This window comes from Pygocentrus nattereri, chromosome 7, assembly GCF_015220715.1.
Source record: "Pygocentrus nattereri isolate fPygNat1 chromosome 7, fPygNat1.pri, whole genome shotgun sequence".
NCBI classification, from domain to species: Eukaryota; Metazoa; Chordata; class Actinopteri; order Characiformes; family Serrasalmidae; genus Pygocentrus; species Pygocentrus nattereri.
The window spans coordinates 44254245-44270355 of NC_051217.1; the positions used below are offsets into that span (position 1 = coordinate 44254245).

The window sequence follows — 16111 nt, forward strand, 5'->3', positions numbered from 1 at the left end:
TATAATCAACTTTCTCTCTTTCTCACACAGAACCAGCTCCAAGACCCCAATCAGTCTGGCTTCAAACCAGCACACTCTACAGAAACTGCCCTCATCGCAGTGACTGAGAACCTCCAATCCGCAAGATCGGCCAAATTGTCTTCTGTCCTGATCCTTCTTGATCTCTCAGCAGCTTTTGACACAGTCAACCATACAATCCTTCTGGACATCCTCACCAACCTCGGAATCATTGGTTATGTGTGGAAGTGGTTCAAGTCCTATCTGGAGGATCGCTCTTATCAGGTAACATGGAGAGGGTTCACATCCTCTCCATGCAGGCTCTCCACTGGCGTCCCCCATGGCTAGGTCCTGGGTCCTCTTCTGTTTTCTCTTTACACTAGCTCTCTTGGTGATGTAATATCTTCTCATGGCTTCTCTTACCACTGTTATGCTGATGACACTCAACTAATGTTTTCTTTCTCTCCCTCTGACACACAGGTTTCCAGTTGCATCTCGGCATGCCTGTCTGACATCTCTACATGGATGGCAGCCCACCACCTGAAGCTCAATCCCAGCAAGACTGAGCTGATATTCATCCATGCGACTACAGGTCCTCATCATGATCTTGCCATCTCATTCGAGAACTCCCTGATTGTTCCATCTGTAGAGGCAAGAAGTCTTGGTGTGACCCTAGATGGCCAGTTATCGTTTTCGACTCACATTGCGAACCTGACTCAGTCATGCAGGTATCTATTGTACAACATCTGGAGGATCTGATCCTTCCTCACCCGAGAGGCCGCCCAGGTGCTAGTGAAGTCTCTGGTCATCTCAAGGCTTGACTACTGCAACTCACTCTTGGCTGGTCTTCCCATGCAGACCATCAAGCCTCTCCAACTCATCCAGAATGCGGCAGCACGACTCGTCTTCAATCTGCCCAAGTTCAGCCACGTCACCCCATTGCTGCGCTCCCTTCACTGGCTTCCTGTAGCTGCGCGCATCAGATTTAAAACCCTAATGCTTGCCTACAAAGCCAAAAATGGACCAGCCCCTACCTACTTGATGGCAATGGTGAAATCTCGAACTGTACCACGAGCCCTTCAAGATTCGAGTACAGCTTGGCTTGACCCGCCATCCTTCAAGGTGCACAGAAGACGAGCATCGAGAATGTTCATTCCACCACCTGGGTGCCAGTAGAGAGAACTCCCACTGGCTGTCCGAACAGCAGAGTCTCTTGCTGTCTTCAAACATAGACTGAAGACTCTTCTCTTTATACAGCACTTAAATGAGCATTGAACTATAGGCTGCACTTATTTTATTGTACTGCACTCTGTATTGTAGCTTATTGTATTGTATCTTCTTGTTATTGTATTGCATTGAATGGCACAGAGTTCTGCGTTCAACTCTTTCTTTTTCTCTTGGTGTCTGCAGTGACATATGTTTCTAGCAGTATCTGAGCTCGGGACTGTCTTTTTCTCTAAGCTATTGGTAACTAGCAAAGATACTTTCTCTAGATTGACAAAGCACTTCTTGTAAGTCGCTCTGGATAAGAGCATCTGCTAAATGCTGTAAATGTAAATCAAGCCTCTGTAACTCCTCCAGAATGCAGCAGCATGGCTCGTCTTCAATCTGCCCAAGTTCAGCCACATCACCCCACTGCTGCGCTCCCTTCACTGGCTCCCTGTAGCTGCACGCATCAGATTTAAAACCCTAATGCTTGCCTACAAAGCCAAAAATGGACCAGCCCCTACCTACTTGGTGGCAATGGTGAAATCTCGAACTGTATCACAAGCCCTTCGAGCTTTGAGTACAGCTCAACACATTGTGTTGTATCTTATTGTAATTGTATTGCATTGAATGGCACAGAGTTCTGTGTTCAACTCTTCCTTTTTCAGATACTGCTTTTTCTAGCAGTATCTGAGCCCAGGATTGTCTTTTTCTCTAAACTATTTGTAACTAGCAAAGATACTTTCTCTAGATTCACAAAGCACTTCTTGTAAGTCGCTCTGGATAAGAGCGTCTGCTAAACGTTGTAAATGTTAATGAGACTTAGGCTCATGTTGATGACATGTTGCAGTACTTCACAAAGCTGGGTGGCACAGGCTTTAAGCACTGTGGGGGAGACCCCATCAGGGCCTGCAGCCTTGTTTGTGTGGAGTCTCTTCAGTTGTCTTCTCACCTGGTCAGCAGTGAAACTCACTGTAGAGATGACAGTTGGGGGAGGGGTGGAGGTGTGAGATGGACAGTCACAGAAGGGGGACATGCTATCAGGAGGGAGAGGGAGGGGGAGTGGAGTGGGCTGCACTCCAACTCTGAAGGCCCCCTTCTTGTTGTTAAGTAAAGCTTTAATGTCCTTTGTTACCCACAGCTTGTTGTTTGGGTAACATTTAACAGTCCTGGTTGGGACAGTGGAGTACACACAAGTTCATGTAGTCTGTAATGATGTAGTCTGTACCGGCCAAGCAGTAGCCTCAAAGCAGTCCTGGAGTGCCTCTTAAGTCTCCTCAGACCATGTACTCACTGGACGCGTGGTCACAGGCTGACTCTGAGGTTCACCAAGGTGTGGTCTGACCTACCCAGAGGGGGGAGGGGGGAGCAGTTGTATGCATCCTTAACATTAGCATACAGCTGGTCCAGTGTTCTTTCCTCTCTGGTGGGACAGTCCACATACTGAGTGATGTTTGGTAGCGCCTTGGCCCTTTTGACGTGGTTAAAGTCACCTGATATGGTGATAGTTACACGGGTGTTGAGTTTGGAGACGTGCTATGCTGGAATAAATGACGTCATATGCCAATATCAGGTTGGCAGAGGGAGAACTCATATAATATCATGACGTAAACAGCCATGATATTAACATGGTAGAACTCCTCCTGAAAGTAATATGGCCTGATTCCAACAGCCAACAGCTCAATGTCCAGGCAACAGGCACATTCCTTGATGGTAATGTAACCAGGGTTACATCAGCGGTGATTAACTAGCACAGCAAGCCCTCCTCCTTTACGCTTACCACTCTCGGTGCACCCCAGATAGACCGGAATAGCACAAAAATGAAATCGAAGGAAATCGAAGGAAATGTTGTCATCCAGAGTGTCCTGTTGTAGCCATGTCTCTAAAAAGTGCATTAAACTACATTCCCTCTGACTCCTGGCTAGTGCTGTTAGCTCGTCCATCTTATTAGCCAGCGACCTCATGTTGTCTGTGATGAGAGAGAGGAGATGCAGTTTATATCCCTTCTTCCCATAAGCCTCCGTTGTCTCACCTTCATTTTCTCTGTGCGCTGTTTTGTTCCTCCTCTGCATCCCCTGTGTGTCCATCTCGAAAGCTCTTCAGGGGTGTTTTTTGTCCTGGTCGCTATGCCAGCCGGCTTCAGCACGATCAGCTGATTCCGGGTGTAAACAAAGCGTCCATGTTGCTACACAGCAGTGGACCAGGAGAGTGAAAAAAGTACTTTCACGGCGGAAAAACAGACCAAGACTCCCTCTACTAGCATGTTTCGATAAGGCACAGCTTCACTAAGGTACCTTGTCAAATAATAGTTGAAAAGAAAAAGGAAAAACATGAACAGGAGCTACTATAACAGGCTGCATGCACGGCCCACGCATGCCCACTTAATTTTTTTTGTAAATGTTTTTTTTGTAAACGTTGCACAGCAACCCAGTTCTTTTGTAAGTGGGGTTATACATCTTTCACACACAAATGTAGTGTGTGCATTTTTATATTAATAATAAATAATAATAATTTAAAATTATAATTATTATTATTATTAATAATAATAATAATAATAATGAATAATAATAACAATAATACCATTAGTAATAATAATGTTATTATCACTGTAACTTATGAAAATGACTAAATTCACACTGTATCTCAAAAAGACTCATAGGCAACATTAGAATGTTAGCTGCCCTCTGCTCAGATGAGGTCCTTCACCTCGTGGGGAAAACGCTGACTGTGCCAAACATCTACAGTCAAATCAAATGTTTATTTTACTGGGACATCCAACCATAAGTGGGGCGTGTTGGTACATCTGGAAGAACAGTGTTACTCAACTTCTTCTATCCACATATTTCCAAATAAGAACTGACGCTTCCGTTGACAACATTGTAAAAGGGCTGGAGAACACAAGCTCTGAGTTTAGATTTGCTGAGTGTACAGACCCAGCGAGAGTAGAGAGAGGTAAGGCTCCAACTTTGATATCACTAGCAAGACGAATCATTTGAGTCTAATTCATTTTTAGAAAAACTGAATAAATGAATAATAATAATGAATAAAAATTAATTATAAAAAAAAATCAAAATAGCTAGTATTCAGATCTTGGATATTTACAAGGATTGTTTTATGGCCTATTTAAAGGCAGACAGGGGGGATCTTACAAGGCATTAATAAAGATAAGGTGAATATGTACAATTTGTAAAGAATATAGACATTTACAGGGTATTATAGGGTCAAAACGTCTTTGATGCAGAGTGTGAGTTGTTCCTCTTTTACCCCTCCATTGCTGCTTAGCTTCTCACCAGACTTACTCCTGGCTCTCCTGTTTTGCTGTAGATGGCTCCTGTTTTGGTGTTGCTCATGGCAGTGCTGGTTTCCGGAGACGTAAACTGTACCGACGGAGAAACCTGCTCAGATGGTGAAACCTGCTGTGAACAAGAAAGTGGACACAGCTGTTGTGCGTATCCCAATGTAAGTAATCATGAAACATTCATTTCTTAATTATTTCTCAATACAATTATGCATTAGATTCTCATATCACAGTTGTATTAACAGTGGAGCATCATTTGCATGAACAGGTTTAGCTTGTGCTTTGTCCTCACTACATTTATTAATGTGTTTTAAAAAACAATTAATAATAAAAAAAACAAGCAATGCGGATTTATAGTTATGATATGGTTTATCACCACAACACAAAATGCAGTACTGCTTTTCTAGAAGATTTCTAGCTAGTGCAGCTCTGTACTGTTGTTATAGGAAAGTACTGCCAATGAGAGAACACATGAAACTCAATGCCAGTCTCATCCCATTTATATAGTGTTTTTTACATGAAGTGTTGTCACAAAGCAGCTTTGCATAAATCCAGGCCTCAGATGAGTCTGGTCAACTGCGACAGTGGAAAAGATAAGAATTCCATAAGAGCAAGAAGAAGCTTGAGAGGGACCAAGAATCAGAAGGGGGACCCGTCCTCCTCTGGTCAAAACCAGCTACAACAAGACTAACATGTATAGAGAGCACTGATTTGAATGAATGAATATTTCAAAGTTTATATGAAATAAAGAAAAGAAATGAGACTGTCGGTAAACAGAAGTGCTTCGATTAAAGTCACACCACAACCAACTTTGAATCATCTCTCTGTTGTCCAGGCTGTCTGTTGTCCAGGAGAGACCCATTGCTGTCCAGAAGGGTTCAGCTGTAATGCACAGAATCACTCGTGCGACAGGGTGGACAAAGTTCCTGGAACTGAGGTCCTGGAAAGGAAGGCCAAATTTTATTGTCCTGGTCAATACTGTAAGGATGGTAGCTACTGCTGTGCTGGTACAACGTGCTGCCTGATTGGGCCATATTGGAGCTGCTGCTACCATTCAGTGAGTACATCTTACAATGTTTTTAGGACCTAAAATGACTCAACTAGCAGACACTAGATCGGTCAATCTCTAAAACCAGCTGAGGATGACTCATCACCAGAACACAGCCATATCAGTATATGACTCCAGCATAGCATAGAGTCACCACAGATAAACCACATATATATATGAAAAAATATCTATATTTCTATAGGTGACAATGCAATTCTTGATATCAGGAATTTACTTATTACTAGTAAAAATGCAATTATTTAAATCAAGAATTACATTTAAAAATTAAATAAAATTTTTAAATAAAATTTTTACTAATTATAATTTATGAATTTCCCAATACGTTATATGAGCGGAATATTTTACTAATAAGAATTACATTTAATTTTTAAATATAGAAATTTAAATAATCACTGATATCAAGAATTTAATTCTTGCCATCAAAAATAATTTTCTCACTAGTGAAAATTCATTTTTTGAATCATGTATGATAATTATTATATATGATTATTCTTAACAGTAAAAATATAATTGTTACATTACATGTTAATTGTTAAATTAGATCTATCCAATAGTGGCTCTTTGTCACTGCTAGTAGGAGTGCCTCAACAAATCCAAGGTTGCCAAGTCTGCAGCCTGCTTAGAATTTTGGTTTTTAAAATAATATGACATTGATGAACAAAGTTATTCACTTTGTGTACTTTTAATGTTGACATATTCCTATACATTCATTTTAGCTTATATTTTCGAGTCTTGGTTCTTTATGAGCTTTTGATTTTGCCATCTGTAACATTACTTACAAAGCTTTCTGGCCACCATACTCTCACTAACTGTTGTGTGCATCTCACAGTGGAGAAAGGAGAAGTTTCTTTGAATGTTTCCAACACAATTACATTTTAAATGTTTTTAAGAAAAGTGTTTGAATGTATTGCCAAGTCCCTTAAGTGTAAGCTTTATTTTTTCTTAAATGTGATATATATTTGTCATACTTGATGTTGTCTTGCAATGCAAATCACACTTGCCTTCACATCTACATGCAACATTAGAACATGTAAATTCAATTTGTACTGTAAAAATGCAATTCTTACTAGTTAAAATAAACTATTGAAAAAATAAACAAATGAACTAGTGAAACTTGAATACTCACTCATAAAATTGTCTTCTTAATATCAAAAACTTACTAGTGAAAATTCAGTTCTTAGTAATAGAATAATTATAATAGTATAATATAATAATATATATTATATAATATAATATAATATATATATATATTGTTATATATAATATAATAATAATAATAGAGTAATAGAAATTAAATTTGTATTGCTGAAAATTCTATTCTCACTAGTAAATTTTAATTCAATATCAAGAATGACATTTTCCTATCTGTAAATTGAATTTCTAAAATCAAAAGAATAATCAAAGCTAGTACTCATGGCAACATTTACTCATGGTTACAATCTATCATTAACTGAAAACGCACAGCTGCTCCACTTTATAGTCAATATAATATATTATTATAAAATATAATTATTATTATGAACATTATTATAAAGTGTTTATTTACTGTTTTCTGGCATATTTGTAGCTGCAATATCTGTCTTGTATATGCAGTGCCTCCCTCCCTTAATGCCCCCTGTGTACTTCTATTGTCATACGTAGGAGCTGCAGTAAATAGGTATTTATAGTGTAATAAAGGTAAAGTGTGATTCCAGCTGAATGTGCAGAAGTGTCTCACTTGGAACTTGTAATTTTGGCCCCTGTACATGTGAATAATACACATTCTCTCTCTCTCTGCCACCAGTCTGCTGCCAAGAAGGCACTGCAGCCTCGCCTTGCCACTGGAGCACATGCGCGGCCTCGCCCACCCCCCTACTTATGTCCCAATGGCAGACTCTGTAATTTTGGTTCACATTGCTGCTTTACAGATCAGGGTTGGTCTTGCTGTTCAACGTATGTGAGTACATCTCAAGCCAAATCCACAGTTCACTCATATAAAAACCGTTAATCACTGCTGATTTCTGATGGTTTTCATAAACTAATGTACTGGTGTCGATGCATAAATATCAAAATAAAAAACATATTTCACTTCATAATTTCAACCATAGTTGAGTAGAAGAGTCAACATCAGATGAAGCACACACACACTCACACACACACACACACACACACACACACACACACACACACACACACACACACACACACACTCACACACACACACACACACACTCACACACACACACACACACACACACACACACACTGTAACAGTGGGGAGCAATGATGAGACAGATGCATATGCGGAGAAAAGTGAAATTTATTAAGGGCAAATCCAAAATCAGGGTCGAGACGGTCCAGGGTCAGAGAGCCAACACAGAGAGCAGGAGGGACAGACATAATGAAAGAAACACAGTATAAACAAACAACGGAAGCCTGAATAACAAACAGCAAACAATGTAAACACGTCAAACAGTTCAAACAAATCAAACAATACAAAGACCAGCGAGAAACTCAGGAAAACACAGGGATTGAATACAGGGACACAATGAGAGTAACCATACACAGGGGGACAACACAGATGAAAACAATCAAGAGTGGAGTCACGAAAAAAAAGAGGGCAGGACAGTGAAGAATCAAAACAAAAAGCACATGGACAAGACTGTGAGGTAAACACAAGCACAAAGAAGACTGTGAGGAGCCAATTGTGACACACACACACACAAAAGCATTATGTTATTACATCATTATGACATTATTAACACTTATATTACCACTTGTAACATTTCAACATCAAACTACCTCAATTTGAAATATCGGTGAATTCTAAACTTTCGCCTGATGCTTTTTTAAAAGCAATTTTGAGCCAATATGACTACGATTCCCATGTCATCATGCATCTCTACTATTGACTCACTCTTGTTGATACATTGAACACCTTCAGAATGATTTGCACTCAGGGCTGCACACTGTATTTATTATTATTATTATTATTTTTTTTAGTTTTTTTGCAGTGTTGATACATATACAGCTTTTTAGTAGATCTTAAATATTATAATTTTATGCTGTGGCATGAAGGTTTTCTCATGGTCCGCAACATTATTACATGTAATTTCTGGGTAGAAGGTGGGGTTAGATTTTCTTCCATCTCTCAACACGTTGCAGGTACCTTATGGGGTACAAGAAAAGCTGGACTCTATCAGCTCACGCAATAGATCCAATATCGGGGAGTACTGTCCTGATGGTTCTACCTGTCCAGTTAGTAAAAAGTGCTGCATGACGGAAAGTGGATGGACTTGTTGTACACCAACCGTGAGTGACCTTAAGCTACTTTTCAGATCTTTTCTGTTCATATTACCTTGTTTATTGCCAAGTCCTGATGAAAATACTAAAGGAATCATGTGTGAGAAAAAAAAAGTTAAAAAGCATTTTTCCTCCTGTTACCTCACAACAAAAAATAGACAGTCAGACAAAATATGGTTTTTGGCTGCTACTAATGTATTTGGCTTTGACAGGTGAAGATAAAAGTGTGAGAAACATAAGTCTATTGGTGTGCTTGATGACTCAACATGGTTTAAAGCAAGAATGTGATGATGTAGGTATGCAATATGCATTAAGATGAAGAAGACTTTTGGGTAGATCTGTAAAAAGTGGTTAGAGTGATATTAGTTCCAAATGCACTGATGTCCCGCAAAGTCATAATATCTGCCTATAACGGGCAGCAATGCAGTCAACAGTTTCAATCTCTACGCCAAATCAGAGCAATAGAAATGAACTGGAATTCACCTAAACACACTCAACACATCTTTTGACCACAGCCGTAGCTTCAAACGCTGGCCTGCTGTAGGCTTGAGGCAATGCTGGATAGGAATGGCTGCTAAACACAAATTAGAGAGCTAAGAAAATAAGACAGAGCTTGAGATTGACAGATTAAAAATACAGCTTAATAAAATATTGTATGCCCCATTTGATTAAGTAGGCCTGAAATCAGTCTGGGTAGGCCCATGGCCACGCCCCTTGTTTGCTTGATGATAATTGGTTGAAGTAAAACCTTCCATTGCTAGTTACCCTCTTAGTTCCAAGGCAAAGCTGAGGTGTCTTACCTGGTTGACTACATTTTAGCTTATTAGCAAAACTGTGTGAATCTGAATTTTCCCTTAACTATTGTTTGTCTTTACAGCCACCTCCAATATACATTCCAGCTAATCCTGTGAAACCCTCTTTGTCTGTCGTAACCTGTAATAAAGACAGAAGCTGCCTTAGTGGCCAAACATGCTGCAAACACCCTAAAGGCACCTATTCATGCTGCCCATTTCCTGAGGTAACAATGGCCACGTTCATTATGCTATTCATTATACGTTATGAGTGAATTAATTGTTTATGTGACACAGATTTGTTTTTGTTATTTTTTATTTTCAAATCTCTGAATTTTCAATATTTGCCCACAGGTAGACTTTCATGTATGATCCCTTACCACACGCACATCTGCTATGTGCCGATGTGACAAGGACTGTGTTATATCAGTGTTCCTGCCCATATCAGTGTCGCCTTCACCTAATGAAGGCAGCTTGTTAGCATGCTGGCAGCAGATAAGGATCATAATAATGTTCATGTGGGTGTGGAGCTTCTCAGTCTTTGTTCAACAGTAACTGAATACATACATTTCCATAAATCTGATCTATTTGGAATAATAGCAACAACAAAAGACAACATATCGTTCAGTCGGAACAAAACCTCGTATCTCCAGAATGGTAACTTTACAGGAGAAGGAAAATATTTTAATGAATTCATTTTGCTTTTAATGTAAGTCAATGGAACCAAGTCTTTCTGAGCTGTTTCTTTGGTCCATTCATCTACAAATTATGTCAAAAAACTGAAAAAACAAACAAAAATGGAGACACAAGGTTTTGAGCCGACAGCAGCAATAAGGTGTTTATTTAGCTGGCATCTGCTCTAATGTACTCTAATCGGCCATAGAAGTCCTACCCATACACCGCACACGTGCATCAGGCCATTTCACGTCAAAGATTAACGTGGCATGCGAGTATGCTCCACGTGACACACTCATGATAAACTCATTATTAGACAGCTTGGTAAAAAAGTAGACTGTACTGTCTGTTTGTACGCTCACAGTTCTAAGGAAAAAAACATTTTAATTATGTGATCCTTTATCTTATTATGTTGAGGTTCTTTAAACTTTAGCAACATCATTTGCAAACTTGAAGGTTTCCAATTGGGAGACAAAAGTCCCTAGAATACTTTTCAATTTCTTGTAAACATGTGTTCCACTACTGCCGTATCTCCAGAAGAAGTCCTGGGCATCCCAGCCTTAAATCTCTTGTTTTATTCTAGGGAGAATGCTGTCATGATGGATTCAGCTGCTGTAATCGAGCTTCTGGATGGTCCTGTGGTCCCAGTGGCACATGCATCTGGAGCGGAATGGTGATTCCGGTCAGTGAAGTGCTTTCCACAAAGGCAAAACAATAACAGAAGCGAACATAATGATATCAATCATTGATCATTAACTTCCAATCTGATGGTAACATACGATGTTTGAGTTTTAAGACTGAGGAATTATCACAAATTGAGATTCACCACATGAATTTGGTCTTTAGCGATGCTCACAGGCTAGTGGTCGGGAATGAAAGCAAAGGAAATCAATCACTTTACAGTAGTAGTCTTTGTTTTATTTGGTGAAGACACTGAAGGTTCTAAAAGCATGCTGTCTAGTCCTTTAGGACCCTTTACCACTTTATTTACAACTGTTCCTTTTCTGTTTGTCCTAAAGGAAAAACCCCAACTTAAGGAGTGATGGACTGACCAGTGATGGACAGTCCTTGTACAAGTAAGTGAAGCACTATATCATCTTTCAGTTCATTTATTGGAGTAATACATGTGAGAGCATGATGTCACTGTTATATTAAAACCTGAACACCTTAATATAACATACAACCCCACTTCCAATGAAGTTGGAACGTTGTGTAAAACATAAATAAAAACAGAATACGATGATTTGCAAATCCTTTTCAACCTATATTCAGTTGATAACTTGTCTCACGAAAGCAACAATGTTATCCTTAGATCACAAAATAATTAAGTAATCTCAAGAAAACAGCTTTGTTGTCTTGAGATTGCAGATGATTAACTCATTGTCTCAAGATAGCAAATTAACTTATTGTTTCAAGATAACAATGTTGTTTTCTTTAGTTGAGAAAATAATTAACATGTCTCAACATAGCAACATTGTTATCTTGACATTACAAAACGATTAAAATGTCTCAAGAAAAGAAAACAACTTTGCTGTCTTGAGATCAAAAATATTAAATAAAAATTTCAAAACAACAATTTTTTAACAAATTTTGTAACAACTTTGTTATCTTGAGATCACAGGTTCATTAACATGTCTCAAGAGAGCAACTCTTTTATCTTGAGAGCTCAAAATAATTAACTTGTCTCAAGAAAACAACTTTGTTATCTTGAGATCACAAGAAAGTTAACTTAATATCTAACAACCCATAAAATCTCAACTACCTCATGGCCTCTCCGGCCGTCTGTACTGACTTGCACAAGCCGTGAATGAAGGTGAAGAGTGAGTGCGTAAAACATGTGTATTGGTTTTCCTGTGCTTGTGCTGATTAAGGTGTACAGATAACGAGTGAAGGGATTTTGCTGAACAGCTGCATGTGAGCAAAAGGTTCTCATGTCTTGGATTTTGTCTAACTGGTGTTTCTTTTAAAGCTCTGCTGCTCTGACTGAGTCCTGCTGCTCTTGGACCTTCCTGATGATCTATAATGATTTGCGATGGCTTCCGTCTATATACACACACAAATAATCTCCTGGGTTATTTCATAGCCGTTATGTTCCTGTGACTTCATTTAGTCAGCTGTGAGCAGCGATGGAGTAACTCTGCTGAAAATGTCAAACGCATGTTGCTCCAATAAATTCGCATTGCAAATACTTTTCTCTGCGTCTTTAAAAACTATGTCAAAAAATGTACTGTATACAAACTTGCATAACTGTACACTTCCAGTATTTTCTCCGATCCTATGAAACCATTTTAAAGAGAAATGTGAAGTGCATTGTAAAGAGCCTGCTCTCTCAAAATCCTAACTTTTTGGTGGTGATGGGAATCAGACTTCCACAGTGTATAGTGACTCATTAAAAGCTATTTTGCAAATGCCTCCCTAAAAAGAAACGCCCCATTTTTTATGATTTACTTTTTCCATCGTTAACATTCCATATAAACTCAAGACACATGTGGATTCACTGGAGGCTCTGGATGGTAAATAAAATGTCTATATTTTTGTTTTAGTCATGGCGATGCCTGGTTCCTATCTCCACCACTGTAAAGACATCTGAGCCATTTTACACCAAACCGCTCTGAATCTCTCTGACAACAACTCAAAAACTTTGTGGACATCATAAAAAACTAAAATGCCAAATCAGCAGGGATAATTAAAGTTGGGGTTGCATGAAAAGAATTAACTAGAGGCTCAAATCCATTTTGAAAAATGAATAAAAAGGAGTGTCTGATTTATGGAAGTTTGGAGAAGCCATGAGCTATTGCTATATATTTCTGGAGTGTCATCTTGAGATAATGAGACACAATTAGCTTTTTATTAAATATTCACTAAATAAAGTATTGTTTGCAATATATTGTGCTACACTTTTATGTTATATTTTATTGTATTGCGCTGTGTATTGTGGTTTACTGTATTGTATTGTATTGTATTGTATTGCATTGTACAGCACAGAAGTCTTTTTTTCTGGGTATGTACAGTGACTTTTGTCTTATACCCCTAACCTCTTGGTAAGTAGCAAAGATACTTTCTCTAGATGAACAAAGCACTTCTTCTAAGTCACTCTGGATAAGAGCGTCTGCTAAAAGCAATGCAATTAACTCATCTCAAGATAATGTCTTTGTTACCTTGAGATCACAAAATAATTAAATTGTCTAAAAAACTTTGTTGTCTTGAGATCACAAGATAATTAATTTGTTGTCCTTAACTTGTTATCTCAAGATATTAACTTTGTTATCTTGAGATCACAACATAATTAACTCCAGAAAACAACTTTATCTTGAGATCACAAGACATAGACCTCATTGTCTCAAGATAACAATTTTGATCATTTTGAGATTACAAAATAATTACATTGTCTCAATAAAACAACTTTGTTATCTTCATCATTGTCGTTAACCACTTAATCCAGATAGAGTCACAGTAGCAGCTGGGAGAGCAGAGAATCCCAGATCAACCTGTCCCCTGCAACTTCCTCCAGCTCATTCCCATGGACCCCAAGCAGACCCCAAGCCGCTCCCAGGCCAACTTGGAGATGTAATCCCTCCAGCGGGTCCTAAGACGACCCTGGGGTCTTATCCCGGTAGGCCGTGGCTGGTACACCCCAACTGGGAGGAGTCCAGGGGGCATTCGAATCAGATTCACAAATCACCTCAGCTGGCTCCTCTCAATGCGGAGGAGTAGCAGCTCTACTCTGAGCACCTCCCGGATGGCTGAGCTCCTCACCCTAGCAAATAGAGTGTTGCCCGTCACCCTGTGAAGAGGCTCATTTCCGCTGCTTGTATTCACAATCTCATTCTTTTGGTCATAGGTGAAGGCCAGGATGAAGACCAACCAGTAAACAGAAAGCTTTGCCTTATGGCTCAGCTCCCTCTTCCCCACTACAGTCTGGTACAGTGGCCGCATTACTGCTGCCGCCTGTTCCAGCCTGCAGCCAATCTCACGATCCCTCTTCCCATCATTCGTGAACAAGACCCCGAGATACTTTAACTCCTCCACCTGGGGCAAATCCTTTCCCCTTACCTGGAGTGGACATGCCATCCTTTTCCAGGCTAAGACCATGGACTCAGATTTGAAGGTGCTGATCCACATACCAACCGCATCACACTCACCTGCAAACCACTCCCGTAAGCATTGGAAGCATACATGTGATTCAGCCAAAAGAACAACATTGTCTTCAAATAGCAGAGATGCCACCCTCCGGCCTCCACACATAATGCCCTCCTGACCTTGGCTACGCCCTGACACCCTGTCCATGAATATCACAAACAGGAGTGGAGACAGGGCACAACTCTGTCGGATCCCAACGCTAACACTGGGTCTGACTTAATGCTGAGTATACAAACACAGCTCTCACTCTGGGAGTACAGAGATCAAATGACCCAAAGTAGTAGACCCGGTACCCCATAATCCCAGAGGACCTCCCCCAAGATATCCCGAGGAAACCAGTCATAACCCTTCTCGAAATCCACAAAACACATGTAGACTGGGTTGACAAACTCCCATGCCCCCTCAACAATCTGCGAGAGGGTGAAAAGCTGGCCCAATGTTCCACGGATGGAATCCATATTGTTCCTCCTCAATCTGAGGTTCAACTATCAGTCAGTGTCTCCTTTCCAGCACCTTGGCATAGACTTTACCAGGGAGGCTGAGCAGTGTGATATTCCAATAGCTGGCACATACCTTCTGGTCCCCTTTTTTAAAAATGGGGACCACAACCCCGGTCTGCCAGTCCAAGGGTACTGTTCCTGAGGTCCATACAATATTGCAGAGGCGTGTCAACCATGACAGCCCCACAATATCCAGAGCATTAAGCATCTCCGGATGAATCTCATCCACCCCAGGTGCTTTGCCACTGAAGAGCTTGCCAACTACCTCAGTCACCTCCACCAGGGAAATGGAGCTTGACCCACCAGAGCCCTCCGGTCCTGACTCCTGTGAGGGAGGCATGTCTCCTGGATTAAGGAGTTCTTCAAAGTGCTCCTCCCACCGACTGACAATATCCTCATTTGAAGTCAGAGTTTCTCCACCCTTGCCGAATACAGCTTGGGTGCAGCCACCCCAACCACTCCTGAGTTGCCGGACAGTTGTTCAAATCCTCCTTGAGGCTGACTGAAATTCTTTTTCCATGGCTTTGCCAAACTCCTCCCACGCCCTGGATTTTGCTTCTGCCACTGTTGCGGCTGCCACCTTTTTCACCTGTCAGTACCTTTCTGTTAAGTTGGGAGTCCTTCGGGCCATCCAGTCCCTAAAGGCCTCTTTCTTCAGCTTAACTGCCTCCCTCACCACTGGTGTCCACCAGGGGGTTCTTGAGTTACCGCCCCAACAGGCACCCACAAGCTCCATTCAGACTCCATGTTTCCTACCTCCTCCGGGACATGAGAAAAGCTCTCCTGGAGGTGGGAGTTGAAATCATTCCAAACAGGGGCCTCTGACAGTTGTTCCCAGCATACCCTCACTATTTGCTTGGGCCTACTGGGTCTGACTATCAGTTTTCCTTGCCATCTGATCCAACTCACCACCAGATGGTAATCAGTTGACAGCTCAGCACCTCTCTTCAGCTGAGTGTCCAGAACATATGGTCCCAAGTCAGATGAAACAACAACAAAGTCGATCATTGACCTTTGACCCAAGCAGCTCTGGTACCATGTACACTTATGAACATCCTTGTGTTCAAACTTGGTGTTCATTATGGACAATCCATGCCTGGCACAGAAGTACAATAACAATTCACCAGATCGGGTTTAGATCGGACAGGCCAAG

General features: G+C 40.5%; 2 long non-coding RNA genes across 3 annotated transcripts; both read left to right on the forward strand.

Annotated features, from left to right (window-relative positions):
- The first annotated feature begins 4060 nt into the window (after positions 1–4060).
- On the forward strand, positions 4061–7504 carry LOC119263675. 2 transcript variants are annotated; one of them, XR_005130449.1, is made up of 5 exons: positions 4141–4155; positions 4333–4372; positions 4528–4662; positions 5337–5558; positions 7354–7504. It is a non-coding gene; the product is annotated as an uncharacterized LOC119263675 (long non-coding RNA). The 2 variants fall into 2 exon arrangements; XR_005130448.1 differs by lacking the exon at positions 4333–4372 and having other exon boundaries at positions 4061–4155.
- Positions 7505–8720: 1216 nt separating this feature from the next.
- On the forward strand, positions 8721–12499 carry LOC108444067. The gene is made up of 5 exons (XR_005130450.1): positions 8721–8861; positions 9730–9870; positions 10902–11000; positions 11338–11394; positions 12288–12499. It is a non-coding gene; the product is annotated as an uncharacterized LOC108444067 (long non-coding RNA).
- The last annotated feature ends 3612 nt before the right edge of the window (positions 12500–16111 follow it).